At 39.0% G+C, this 6,554-nt stretch overlaps 1 protein-coding gene across 1 annotated transcript in view; it reads left to right on the top strand.

Moving 5' to 3' along the window:
- Positions 1–6,554, top strand: part of Pacs1 (phosphofurin acidic cluster sorting protein 1) — a 124,942-nt gene that overhangs the window by 47,255 nt on the left and 71,133 nt on the right. The window lies entirely within an intron of this gene.

Below are 6,554 nucleotides of genomic sequence, written 5' to 3'. Positions count from 1 at the left end.
AGAAATCCGCCTGCCTCTGCCTCCCAAGTGCTGGGATTAAAGGCGTGCGCCACCACCGCCCAGCTGTTCTCTTTGTTTCTATTTGGTTGATTTCAGTCCTGTGTTCTATTCCTCTTAGGTGTGTTAGCTTCTTTTTGTTCTAGAGCTCTCAGGTGTGCTGTTAAATTCTAGTGTAAGATCTCTCCAGTTTCTTTACCAGGGCCTTTAGTGCTATGAATTTTTCTCTTAGCATAGCTTTCATTGATCTTCATAGTTGTGAGATCCTGCTCCTCTCCCAAAAAGTCCAAAAGAAAAAGGAAAACATTGAAGCACACAACTACAAAAGGTCTATTTTATAGCATATAAACCATATCAAACTTTTAAAAAGCCTCTTGTGACTGACATATAGATATGTTTTGATTGCTTTTAACTTGCTTGCTTTGCCTCTCCTGGCTAGGTGACCTTTTATTCCCATAATTCCTGCTTACTTTCTGATTCATCTTGTACATTCAGTTTCCTCTTCCTGAGGCAGCAGACATCCTTTGAGAATCGTATCCTCTGCTTCCATTTGTCAAACCATTCTGCGATTGTAGTGTTGCGCTTTCCTCAAGATGCTCTGTGGGACCTTGTCATCAAATCTGGTTTGTTTTTAGTACCAAAGAGTTAGCATTTCCAATCCAAGTGTGACAGTTTCACAGTGCTTACAGCTTGATAGGAAGATGTAAGGCCTCAGTTGTTTGAAACATTCAGATTGTGAGATAATGGAACTTTGCTTTGATCATAGATGTAGTCACCACTTCAGAGTCTTAATCTTCTTGTTCATGACTTATCTTGTTCTCTGTAGCTGTTTTTGGCTGACCTAAAAAGGCTGCACTCAGATATGGGGGAGATGGGATGGATCTCATTACTTTACTGAATAGCAACCCTAGTTTTCATCTTTTGTTTTTCTTATGTTTAGTTCATAAAAATCTTCGAGTATTTTCTTCCTTTAAGACTGTATTTTGGTGTGAGGAGGGGTTGGAGAGATGGCTTAATAATTGAGAGCTCTTGCTGAGCTATCTGTGACTCCTTTCAGGGCATCTGATGCCTCGTTCTGGTTTCCACAAGCACCAGACACACACAGGTGCTTATACAGATATATAGGCAAGCACTCAAAAACAGAAAAAGATGGCCTAACAGATACAGGTGCTTGCCACCAACCTGATGACAGAGTTGGCTCCCTGGGACCCACATGGTGGAAGGAAAGAACTAACTCTTGCAAGTTGTCTTCTGACCTCTGTACATGGTGCACACAGTTCCAAATATATAAATGTAATAAAAATGTTTAAATCTTTATTGGGACTGGAGAGATGGCTCAGTGGCTAAGAGCACTTGGCCGCTTTTCCAGAGGTCCTGGCTTTAATTCCCAGCACCCACATGGTGGCTCACAACCTTCTATAACTGTGGTCCCATGGGATTTCCTACTCTCTGGTGTGCAGCTATACATACAAACAAAGAATTGATGCACATAAAATTAAAAAAATTTTCAAATCTTTTATTTAATCCCAGCACACAGGAGAAAGAGGTAGGTGGAATTCTAGAGTTTGAAACCAGCCTAGTCTATACAGCCAGGGCTGCACAGAGAAACTCTGTCTCAAAATAAAAAATAAAAATAAAAAAAAATAAAAAAAGAGAGAAAGAAAAGAAAAAGAGAGAAAGGAAGAAAGAAAGAAAAGTCTTATTTTGTAGGACCAGTGTGGTGGTTCTACCTATAATTCCAGAATTTTGGAGGATTCAGAAGCATGAAGATCAGGAGTTCAGGGTTAGCCTTGACTATATAGTAAGGTTAAGATTAGCCCAGGCTACATGAATTGATCTCTAAAATAAAACAAAAAAGACTTTATTTTTCAGCAAGCATATATGAATAAGGTGTTTAAGTACTATAGAGGATCTAGTGGAAATTGATCTCCTGTGGCCTCTTTGTCCTTTTATACAAAAATCACAATTAAGAGTTTGGCTGAAAAACCATAGGTAGATAAGTTCCCTTAAGGGCTGGTGAAATGGCTCAGCAGGTAAGAGCACCAACAGCTCTTCCAAAGGTCATGAGTTCAAATCCCAACAACCACAAGATGGCTTATAACCATCTGTAATGAGATTGGATGACCTCTTCTGGTGTGTCTGAAGATAGCTACAGTGTACTTACATATAATAAATCTTTAAAAAAAAAAAAAAAGCTGTATTTCAGGCAGATAAGTTAGAGTCCTGTATAACACAAGTACTTTTCCTCAGCAAGGCACTTACAAGCTGACGCTGGTCTTCCTGTTTGGTGTTGACTGCTGTTTGAACTGCTTTCACATGAACTGACCTTGGTGTTAACCTCACCTTCCTTCCGCCTTCTTCTGCTTTTGGCTTCTGAATTATCTTTCTACTTAGCAGTCCACCTCAATGTGAGGGTGGTGTGCTATGTAGAAATGATTACAGTCTGCTACACTCTGCTCATTTTAGTTGTCCTGGCTGATGGTCAGCCTCCTTCCTTGTGAACAAACAATATAGACAGCCTGTCATATCTGAGGGTTTACATTCTTATATGACGCCCCTCCCTTTCTTCCCCCGTGACATGGTTTCTCTGTGTAGCCCTGGCTGTCCTGGAACTTGCTCTGTATATCAAGCTGGCCTTTAACTCAGAGATCCATCTGCATCTTCCTCCTGAGCATTGAGATTAAAACCATGTGCCACCACTGCCCAGTGTAACTAGTGCTTATTGTTAGAGTAACCGAGTACCTTCATGAAGATACACCCTGTTTTCAAGCAGTGTAGCAGGTATCAGGGGCAAAGGGTGAAGTGAAGGGGCAGAACATGCTGGTGTCACTGATTTTGTCTATGGAATCATTTTAAGGCATTTCACAGTACATCTTTGCCCTCAATCAGTAGAGACTAATTTTTTTTGTGAATTAATGTTTTCAAAACATTTTCTACAAGGAACTTGTAAATATGAAGTATTATATAAAATCTTTCTTTAGAAAGGCAAACAGTAGGACTGCAATTGAGTAAAGTAAAACACTGGGCAGATAGTTCATTTAATAATTTAACAAATTCTTATTGACTATGTATACATGAAGCAGAGTCTAGGTTTAGGGAGTAAGAGTAGTAAACATAATATTTGATGTCTCTGGCCTCACGGAGTTTAGATTCAAACAGGAGAGACACACAGTAATAGATAATAGAGAGTGCTAGTGATCGATTCTAGGTAGAAAACACATAAAACAGGAAAGAAGATAGAAAGTAAGCAGGGTAGCCATGTACCTTGTTTAATATTGTACCTGACTTCCTGTTTAAATTTATGCATTTTATTTTATTTTACTTTATTTAAAAACATTTAAAAAGAACTCTCCGGGGGGAGGGCAGAGTGCCTGAGAGACTACACTATAGAAAAGGGTAAGGACCCCACTATACAAGAGGCTCCTTCCTTTTCTAGCCATTTTCTTGTTGATTTCATCTTTTGGGCTTCATGTGATAATGATGTGCCAGACTTTTACACATAGACCTCTATGTTGTATCTGCTTATTTGGGCCTCTTGGGTTTTCTCTAAATTATCTTTCACTCTGATAGTGATATTATCAAAATGAAGTTTTCCACTTGTCATTCTGCACAATAACATCGTGGTATCCCGGAGCTGTTCTGGGAGTCCTGATCATTTAAATACTATATTTGTACCATTCTCGTCTTGGTTTATCTAAACAAATCGGTCAGATGCCTAGCCTTGTGAGAAACAAGGAAAATAGGAAGGGGTGGGGTGCATTTTGGGGTAGATTGATGACAGATATAAGAAGTGGACAGTGGGAACTAGAGAGATAGCTCAGTTGTTAAGAACGTTATTTTCCCAGAGATCCTGAGTTCAATTCCCAACAATCACATGGTAGCTCACAACTATGTATAATGAGATCTGATGACCTCTTCTGATGTGTCTGAAGACAGCGACAATGTACTCACATTCATAAAATTTAGAAAGAGAAGGAGAAGAAGGAGAAGGAGAAGAAGGAGGAGGAAGAGGAGGAGGAGGAGGAGGAGGAGGAAGAAGAAGAAGAAGAAGAAGAAGAAGAAGAAGAAGAAGAAGAAGAAGAAGAAGAAGAAGAAGAAGAAATAGTAGTAGTAGTAGCAGTAGTAATAGTGAACAGTGGAAATGAATGACAAAAAAGAAATTATGATACACACCTCTAATCTTAGCACTTGGGAGGCAGAGGCAGGAGGATCTCTGAGTTCTAGGACAGCCAGGGATACACAGAGAAACTCTGTCTAAACACCACTCCAAATTTTGTTACAGATTTTATAGATTTTAAACCATACTCAATGAATTTACAGATCCTCAGATAAAGGCTGTTCACACAATAATCTTAAAAGATTCAAGAGTGGAAAGTTGTAGAACCTTAGAGATAAGACTTTGGGATGGTTTGTGATAGACAGAGACTCAGCCAAATGTGACAGAGAGCAGGAGGAAAGGAAGATGTCCACATGAGTATTCAGACCAGATGAATAGCAGGCTGTAGTAGCCAGAGAGGTAACCACGTGGAGGGCATAAAAGGCTAAAGCCCAGAGAGGAGAGCAGCAGGTCAAGAGTTAGACTCCAGAATTTGGATCAAATTCTGTGGATGGCAGAAGCCAGCAGGAACAATCAATCATTTAGCTGCTTGCAAGCAATGCACAGGAAATGTTTGAAACATACTTTTCTATACAGTGACAAGTATAGTCTTCCTTTTTATTGTTTTGAATTTATTTATGTGGAAAATTTTAATACTTTTTAAAGCGAAGATACCTGATGTTGCTTAGAGTGATTTCAGATATGCTTACCTGAAAAAAATACACACACACACACACACACACACACACACACATATATATATATCCAAGGTCCTCGAGTGGAGTGTGCTGTAAAGCAACCAAAACACTCTAAAACTATCCATTAACCTCTTTACAGGTTTCTGTAAATGGAGGGGTGGATTGGTGGGACCATTAGGTATCTATAGGCAGCACTGAAGTTGGAGGAACAGCCTGCATGTACATTCTAGTGGTGTGGCTTTCAACCCTTGAGACTGAACAGCCACACATATAGAAGTTAGAAAATAACTTGTGAAATTAGTTCTTGTCCCAGGACTGGTACTTGGACTCATGTGGTCCAGCTTGGCAGAAATACTTTTGAGCCATCTTGCTGGCCCATAAATTTAGTTTTGATGAAACCGAGTAGTTTTAATGTTTGCTTAATGTACTTTTTACTGTTTAGAGAAAACATAGTTCTAGGGGCCATATGTCAGGATACTGTATTTTCTTAAACTTAAAAAAAAAAAATCAGGCTAGAGGGATGGCTCAGCAATTAAGAGCACTGACTGCTCTTCCAGAGGTCCTGAATTCAATTTCCAGCAACCTCATGGTGGTTCACAACCATTTGTAATGAGATCTGATGCCTTCCTCTGATGTGTCTGAAGACAGTGACAGTGTAAATACACAAAATAAATAATTCCTTTCTTAAAAAAAAAGTTCATGGCTGGAGATGTAGTTCAGCGCTATTTCAGTCCTCATACTACAAAGGAGAAGAAAAATAATAACAATTACTGGATTTATTAGTTTTACTCTTTTCACCCGTAAGACTCAGGAGGAGATTGCAGAGGGTTGAGGACAGCATGGGCTACATAATAAAATCTCTCTTAGCAAATAAACAACTAAAAATGTTCATATTATAAAGAATTAGGATGGTTTCCATTCAGGAAGATCATTTAGCCAGCTCAGTGTAGCCTATCTTCCGGAATGACTAGAACTTGTGTTAAAGCCACATTTCTGCATCAGGTCATTCCCATTTGAGTATCAGCAAGTTGTGAGAATCCTAGAAAAGGTTCCTGGGGTAGCTCAGCAAAGCTGCTGGTAACCCACCTTGCCTTTAGATAGATGAATGAAGCAAAAGCTGTTTTGTTTTTGAATAATGTTCCTTTGATCTTTATTTTCAAAAGACTATTAAGTACTACTAATGTGCTTTGTTTTTAATAAACTAAATGTATGGAATACCTATCTGTGTGTATAATTTGCTTAATGAAAAATATATGATGTTCCTTTCCAGCTTTCCTTATAGGATGAACATAATTATTTGAATTATATCCATCTATCTTTGTCCAGCAATCAGAATAAGCTAGACATGTCTTAACTTGTGGTTAAGAACATAACCTTAGGAGCTATATTATGCAACTGTGGTTCAAATTTAGTCCTGTGGTTTACCTACTAGCTGTTTATGATCTTGGCCTTCTTGTTCCCCATGAGAATAATTCTGAGGGTCACTGTTTAGATACACTGAAACTATCCATGTAAGGTGCCAACTGTTGTACCTGTTTTGCAGTGCATGGCCTGTAAGGTGTGTTGCCTTCTTTGGATATAGAGCCAGGTTTTCTATCCCTCAACCTTTGTTTTCTTGCTGTTATTTAACTCTAGTCATGATGAACTAGTTGCTGTTCCCCAGTTTCAAGACCTCTTCATGCCTGTGTTCTATCTGTCTTAAACACCTTCTTCCTGACCTTTCCTCCTAACTTACCTTCAGAGCCCAGTTCAAGGGACAGTTC

The sequence above is a fragment of the Mastomys coucha genome, unplaced genomic scaffold, assembly GCF_008632895.1.
Source record: "Mastomys coucha isolate ucsf_1 unplaced genomic scaffold, UCSF_Mcou_1 pScaffold21, whole genome shotgun sequence".
Taxonomy (NCBI): Eukaryota; Metazoa; Chordata; class Mammalia; order Rodentia; family Muridae; genus Mastomys; species Mastomys coucha.
The sequence above is the reverse complement of the archived record's forward strand: the minus strand, read 5'-3'. Positions and strand labels throughout refer to the sequence as shown.